This window comes from Myotis brandtii, unplaced genomic scaffold (genome assembly GCF_000412655.1).
Source record: "Myotis brandtii unplaced genomic scaffold, ASM41265v1 scaffold1167, whole genome shotgun sequence".
In the NCBI taxonomy this organism is placed as follows: domain Eukaryota; kingdom Metazoa; phylum Chordata; class Mammalia; order Chiroptera; family Vespertilionidae; genus Myotis; species Myotis brandtii.
In genome coordinates this window covers 892045-900049 of record NW_005354039.1, presented here as the reverse complement: position 1 = coordinate 900049, position 8005 = coordinate 892045, and positions in this window count along the sequence as shown.

Sequence of the window (8005 nt, the reverse complement as noted above, 5' to 3'; positions counted from 1 at the left end):
CTCCTCCTCCTCCTCCTCTTCCTCCTCCTCCTTCCCTTCCTCTTCCTCCTCCTCCTTCTTCTTCTCCTCCTCCTCCCTCCTCCTCCTCCCCTTTTTCCTCCTCCTCCCCTTTCTCCTCCTCCTCCTCCCCTTCCTCCCCCTCCCCCTCTTCCTCCTCCTCCTCCTCCTCCTCTTCCTCTAGGGGCATGCATTTGACTGACTGCTTTGCCAGCTACTCCCTAACCTCCTGGTCTCCCACATATCTGAGCTTACCTGGATCTCTGCAGCTTCATTCATTCCTTCCTCCATTCACCACTTACTGCCAGATACATCCAGATACCTGGGCCAACTGGCAGATAGGGGGTCTCATAACGCTAGGCAGTCTGGCCAGGTGCTGGGCCTAAAATAGGCATCTAGGGGTGTGTAGGAGGAGTGGGGAAGTTCAGGGAAGGCTCCTGCTGCCCCACGTCACCTCCTCCATGAAGCCCTCCGTTCCCCTGCCAGCATAGAAGATGTGCAGGAATGAAAAGCAGGCATTGTTTTCATGTCCTCCTTCCTGCAAAACCCCCAAACCCTTCATCTGCTGGGGCAGAGGTGAGTGGCCTGGGCATGGACTCATCCAGTCCACTCAGCAGCCTGTTCCTAAGATGGGCTTATGAATGGACCTGTGGGGGCTGGATGTGGTGGGATGGGTGGGAAGGGCATGTGCAAAGGCACTGAGGTAGGGAAGCAGGCCCCCATCTTACCCTGCCCCTCTCTCAGCCTCTCAGTAGCCAGAGCTCCCAAAGAGGCTATAACACCAGCTCAGCTGGGCTGGGACCAGCTCTGACTCCAGTCCAGGCTAGATGGCCAGTGGGGCAGGGGCCCTGCACCGTCCCCATCCCCTCCTGGCAGCAGGAAGGGAGCTAAGCAAGGAAGACCCAGCCCTCAGCCTGTGCCAGGCTCTTTACATGGACTCCTCACAACACCCCGTGGGTGCCGTGCCATTTCACGGCGGAGGACACGAAGCACAGAAGAGAGTGGCTGGCCAAGGCCACACAGCTGGTGAGCCACCCACCTGACCTTGACTCCAGAAGCTCCATGCTGCCTGGGAGGGCACGGCAGCCCCATGTGAGGGCTGTCAGCCTTTCTGACCCCAACATCTCTGGCCTCCCACTGACCTAAGTCTGATACCACCTGGCCCCAAAGGGGCTCCCCTCCATACACCTGCGCAGGAACAGCCCATGGACCTGCATCCCCATGGTCCCCGGCAGGTCCACAGGGCTCCCGAGTCTTGGAGACCGATAGCCATGTGGTCAGTTCTTCTGGCTCTGCACCCCCCACCCCCCCTGAACAGGGCAGAGCTCCCCCACCCCGAGCCTTGCCAGATGCTCCTCTCTCAGCCAATCGATGCTAACCGAATGGCTCTTGTGGTCAGATAATGGCCTCAGGCCGGGCCAGCTATGTTCACAGAGCTACTGGCGCCCAGGTCACTTGGCGCTGTCCCTCTGTGATGCACCCAAACACAGGCCACTTCCTGGTGAGCATCCCCCCACCACCTCAGCCTGGCTCAGGCCTGGAGACAAGGAAGCCAGCCAGGGCAGAGCTGGGCTTCCCTCCTGAGCCCCCACCGCCAGACATGGGGGGCTGGGCAGAGTGGCTGGTGTCTCCCAGCTCAGGGCAGTGGGACGGGCACAGGCTTTGGAGCCACAGAGACCTGGGTCCCAGCTCCCCCGTTTAACAAGTGTGTCCCCTTGCTTGTGTGAGCCTCGTTTTCCTCACCTGTAAAGTGGGTATTGTCTTTTAAAGCTGCAGCCTGGCCCTCTCTGTCTGCAGACGCCTGTATCCACCTGCCTCCTCCGTACCTCCACTGGCCAAACGCAATCCGTCCAACACTAAGCTGCCGCTCTCCCCCCACAACTTCCTCCATCTCAGGAGAAGGCAGCTCCTTCATGCTGGCTGCTCAGGCCAAGAACTTCAGAGTCACCCAGCTGACGTGGCTCAGTGATTGAGCAGCGACCCGTGAACCAGGAGTCTGGGTTCCATTCCCAGTCAGGGCACTTGCCCGATTTGCAGGCTCAATCCCCAGCAGGGGGCATGCAGGAGGCATTGGGTCAATGTTTCTCATCATTGATGTTTCCCTTCCTCTCTCTGAAATCAATATAAATATATTCAAAAAAAAAGGAACTTTAGAGTTATATGGACTCCTCTCTCTCTCCCGTCTCTCACCCAATTCATCAGAAACCCTGTCAGCTCAACTTCAGAACTTAGCTAGAATCCACCCATTTCTCCCAGCCCCCACCTTGGTCTGGGCCACCATCACATCTCCCTGAACCATCACCATAGCCTCCTGGGGGCCCCCCCACTGCCCCCACATCTCTGCTAACACAGCAGGAAAGTGTGAGTCAGAGCACGTGGCTCCTCTGCTCCACCCTCCATGGCGAAGTCCTTACCTTACCCCCAAGTTCTGACCATGGCCCAGAGGCGGCCCACTTCCTCTCCCCCTTCTCTCCCTCCCCAGCCTCACTTTTCTCCCTGCTGCTCTCTCCCAGGCTAGGCACGTCTCCAGCCCTATGCACATGCTGTTCCCAGCGCCTGGAACGCTTCCCGGGACATCTGCAGGGCTCCTCACCTCACCCTCTGGTCTCTCCCCACAGCACCTTCCCAGCAGCCTATTTTAAATGGGCTCCTTCTCTGTTTACTTTTCCCCTGACATTCATCCTCTTCTACTAAATGATATCATTTGTGTATCTTGTTTATCTTCTGCCTCCCCCTACTGAGTGTCAACTCCACGAGGATAGTGATTTTGTCTGGTGTGTTCCCTGGTACAACCCCAGGGCCTAGCGCAGTGCCTGGCACACAGTAGGTGCTCAAGAAGAAAATCCTTGGGCCTAGCTCACAGGAGGTGCTCTATAAACACAGTGGTCCTTATTAGTATTGGGACCGCCAGAGTGAGAGAAGACCCAGCCTTGGCTCTCTCTCGAGGGCCCTTTGGCCATCACAGAGGTGACAGGACAGATAGAGACCGGGGAGGGAGGATGCACAGCAGGCCTGCCTGAGGCCAGGGGTAGGGTGACCAGCTCAGGTTTGCCTGGGACTCAGGGGTTTCCCAAGATGTAAAACTTTCAGTGTTGCCCAGCCGGCGTGGCTCAGCAGTTGAGCAGCGACCCAGGAACCAAGAGACTGCCGGTTTGATTCCCGGTCAGGGCACATGCCCGGGTTGTGGGCTCAATCCCCGGGGAGGAGGGGGGGTGCGTGCAGAAGGCAGCCGATGGATGATGTTCCTCTCTCATCGATGTTTTTATCTCTCTATCCCTCTCCCTTCCTCTCTCTCTAAAAAATCAATAAAAACGTATAAAAAATAGGGGGGAAAACTTTCAATCTTAAAACTGGGAAGTCCCAAACAAGCCAGGAAAAGTTACTCACCTACCTGGGGGCCAAGACTGTGCCCCAACCCCAACCCTAGCCAAAAGAACATCTCTGGGCATAGGAGGAGGGGACAAAGAGGCCGACATGAAGCATGAGTTTCCTCCAGACACCTGCACCTCAGGCCCAGTGCCTGCAGCCCAGAGACAGTCCTGGGCCCAGAAGGAGCCTGTGTGTGCGCATGTGTACCTGTGTTCATGTGCATTTGTGTGGGTTTATCTATGTGTGCACATGCAGTGTGGGCATGTGTATGCATAGACCTGGGTACACATGTGTGCATATGTAAGCACATGTCTGTCTTTGGAGACCATTTAAGAGGGGTGCCAGCCGAAACCTTTCATCCCGAAACACCCCTGAGCTCCATCCCCGAGAGGGGCAGGCCCTCCCTGAGGAGAGGCGCACCTCCCGGCCTGTGCTGTCCCCGCCTTATCCTCTTATCTTGGCCCTCACTCTGGCTTTGCCTTCAGCTCCCACTCTCCTTCCGACGCTGAATTATGTACGCACTCCAGGTCCCTCCAGCACACCAGGATCACTCTTAGCTGACAAGTGGGCGGCCCCTTATTGAAATAACCTTTCAGCTTTCATCTGCTGCGCCCAGGCCCCTGAGCAGGCCTGGCCAGGAACGCCATGCTAATTGGGCTGCCAAGCTCTCAGAAGACCCGTGGTAGCAACCTCAGCTCCCCTATCCTCTGCCTATGCGGGTCTACCACCGCCTCGCTGGGCGCCCCTGCTTGGGGAGGGGGCTGGCAGCTAGTGCAGACAGCTCTGCACCCAGCTATTGCCTGGGGTTGGGACCAGCCCGGAAGGAGCACATTTCAGCTGGGCTGCCTCGGGCAGGCCACTGAACCGCTGAGGCCTCAGTTTCTTAGTCTGGAAGTGGGGTCAGAGCACTTGCCTTATTGGGTATTGAGAGCATGCAGTGAGGCTGTGCCCTTGAACTGCTGGTCCAGGGGGGCTGCAGGAAGGTGCTCCCCAAGGGTGATGATTTATCTGCTACTGTGATCAAAGGGGGGCTGCCGCACACCCCCTTAGGGCTCACCCCGACTCCCAGGGAACCCTAGATGTTGCCCTACCCACCCAGGAGCTCCCAGACCCGAGAGGCCCAGCAGAGGGATCTGAGAGATCAGACTACGACTGGAGGCGTGGAGTTGGGGCTCAACCCCAAGTTCAAGTTGCCGGCCAGAACGCGGCTGCCCCCATGGCACAGCAGGCGGAGACAGGGTCTTGACCCCTCTACTTTGTTCTCTCTCCCAGTCCATCCAGCACAGTCTGGAGCTGTCAGCTGTCTGCAGGGAGCCCAGGGCAGGTGGGCTCCCACCTTCACCTGGTGAAGCCCCCCATGGGCTCATAAAATGTGTCCTGTGTTACTCAGATTTGCTCCTCGGTTTGGGGACCCAGAACTGGGCTGTGGCAGCCCAGACTCCAAGATTGAGGGTCGAGAGCCTCTGAGAACCACCTCTTCCTGGGAGGTTTTGAGATGGCTCTGGGCCCCACCTCCTCCCTCTGAATCCCGTGGAGCCAACTGTCCCTCCCCCCAAACCACAGCGAGCTGTGCACCTGCCTGCACCCAGCCAGGCCCCCTGAAGCCAGAGTGGGAGCCGGTGTGTTTCATGGGGCAGGAGACGTCTGTGGGCGTGGGACAGTCCTCAGAGGCGAGCGTCCATTGAGATGCCTGCCCGGGGCTCCTGAGGGGGTGAGAGGGGCAGGGACTGGGGTGGGGATCTGCCAAGTCCTGAAGGCCCTGGCACTGGGCAACACAAAACGAGCTGAAAACCAGCCTTGGAGAAGCAGGGGCAGAGCTCTCTGCCGGAAGCTCCCGTTTCTAGTCCCCAGAAGCCACCCTTTCCTTGCTGTCAGGGAAAGACACTCGGAACTCACATCCGGGCATCGATCACCACACTGAGAATCTGTCTGTCCCTCAGCTCCTTCATTCATTCGAGAAACAGCTCTGCGCGTGGTGCTGCAACCGTCAGAGACAGCGCTGCTTCCTTCACGGAGCCTACCCTCCAGGGGAAAGACCAGCGGAACCAGCCCCGCCCCAGCTGGCCATGGGTGGGAGCCACTGGGTTAAGATTGAGACAAGTGAAGGGACTGACATTAACTTGGGTGCTCATGGAGGCAAGTGACGCCTGAGTGGAAACCTAAAGGTTAAGAAGAAGCCAAGGAACAGCTTTCCAGGAAGAGGGAGCAGCAGGTGCAAAGGCCCTGGGGCTGGACTGAACTTGGTGTGGACAAGGACAGAGGGGCAAGAGATGCAGTCAGAAGTGCAGGAGGCAGGCCTTCCAGGGCCTTCACAACCTCAGTTAAGAGTTTGGATCTAATTCTGGGGGTGGCAAGAAGTCGGAGGGATTGGATTGGGGGGGCTGCTATTGGAGTATGGATTGAGGCAGAGCAGGCAATCAGGTAGGGAGGCCTGTGGCTGTTATCCGTGAGAGATGTGGGCGGCCTGGAGGGTGGAGGGGTCACGGAGACAGACATGGAGCCGTGTCTGGAATATAGAGTTGATGGGACGTACACATAAACCAGTGAGAGAAAAGGGTGGGAGGTCCATGGGTGGCTCCGAGAGGATGAGGGTGCAGTGAGACTGGAGGAGCTTGAGAAATGAGACAAGAGCTCCGTTGAGGACACGCAAAGTCTGGGAAGCCTTTAGAGATGTTTACCTGGTGGCAGCTGGGAGTACAAAACCAGAGCCCAGAGGCGAGCTGCACACTGGGGAGTCATCGGCATAGAGATGGTATTTCAATCCGTGGGAATGGATGAGGTCACCCGAGAAAGAAGATACAAGGCTGAGGTTTCTGGCAACACAACAATTCTGAGGGAAAGGCCAGTGAGGTCAGAGGAAAGCCAGGAAGTGAGATGTGACCGAAGCCAAGAGTGCTTCAAGAAGGAGGGAGGGCTCGGCCGTGACGAGGGCTGCCGAGGGTTTATGTGAGGACAGAGAGGTGTCCGGTCGACGCGGCATCACGGAGGTAACTAGTGATGCTGGCAAGTTCATTTCTGGTAGAAAGGTGGGGCAGAAGGCATACCGAGTGGGATGCAAGGTGCATGGGAGAGGGTACTATGCCAAGTGAAATAAGTCCGAGAAAGACAAATACCATATGATCTCACGTATATGTGGAATCTAAAAACAAAATAAACAAAACAGAAACAAACGCATAGATACAGAGGACAAATTGACGATTGCCAGAGGGGAGAGGGTTTGGGGGGATGGGTGGAAAAGGTGAAAAGGATGAAGAAGTAAATTGCCAGTTATAACAACAGTCATGGGGATGGGAAGTGCAGCGTGGGGAATACAGTCAATAATGTTGTAATAACTATGTATGGTGCCAGATGGGCACTAGACCTATCAGACTGATCACTTTGTACGTCATATAAATGGCTAATCGCTATGTGGTACACCTGAAACTAATATTGTGTGCCAACTATAATTGAAAAATTAAAAATATTTAAATGCAAAATAAAAGGAATGGGTTATAAGGAAGGGGAGACAGGACTGTTATCAGTTAGGACAGGCTGGAGTATGCTGACGTAACAAGTGATCCCAGAATCTCAATGGCTCAGGCAGGATAACTGAGGCTCTGCTCGGTCTCTGGGGAGAGAAAACCAATGACCTGGCCAACTACTTACTGGCTTTTACAGCTTTGGTTTCAAGTGACAAGCGGCATTCCTCATCCTGTTTCATTGGTCGAAATCAGTCACATGGCCCAGCCTGTCTGGGATGGGGAAGAACACTCCCAAGGGAGTCAGGGAGCAGCATTTGTGATCACAGGTTTTGCTGTAAAGCGGGTAGAGAAACAGGGCAGGACGTGGAGGGGCACAGATAGGGTCCAGGGAGTTGTGTGTGTGTGTTTTAAGATGGAAAGAAAACGAGAGCCAGAGCCCGTTTGCAGGCTCATGAGCATGATTCGGGAGGAGAGAGGGGAAAACCGATGCAATAGGAGTGAGAGGGCCAAGGCACCGAGCTCCAGGGCTCAGCTGGAGCGCTTCCTGCCTGTAAGTGGAGGGAACTCGGTACACGCAGATGGAGCTAGCCTCCCAGAGCTGTTTTCTCCACGAAGGGAGAGGGGGTCATCGGCAGAGCGTCCAGGGAGGGAGGAGAGTGGGGGAGTTTCGGGATAAAGGACAGAATGAAACAGGCATTCCATGTGCTGGGAAATCAAGCTCCCCTCGTCGCAGGAGGGGTCTGTGCGGACAAGGCAGTAAAGGGATTTGCAAACATCGGTTCCTCATGCCCACCCTCTGCCCCCGGCCTCTGCCAAGGCCCGTCCAGTGAAGTCTGCTCATGTCCCTCCTCTGCTGACAGGGCATTAGCTCAGAAAATATTTACTCCACCCCATCCTCTGGGCCAGGCACCATGCCAAGAGGGCTCTGGGGACAAAAGACCCAGTTTCTGGCTTTCACAAGCTGACAGTCTTCCCCAAATACCTTCAGGATAGCACGTTGTTGACATTTGTCACTTTTTTTTGCCAACCAATCACGAAAGCCTCTTCCTGTATTTTGGGAGATTTCCCAATTTATTATGTAAGTGAGCCCTTCCCTCCCGGTGCAACCTGAAAAGGTCAAGCCCTCACTTTTTTAAAAAAAAATATTTTATTGATTTTTTACAGAGAGGAAGGGAGAG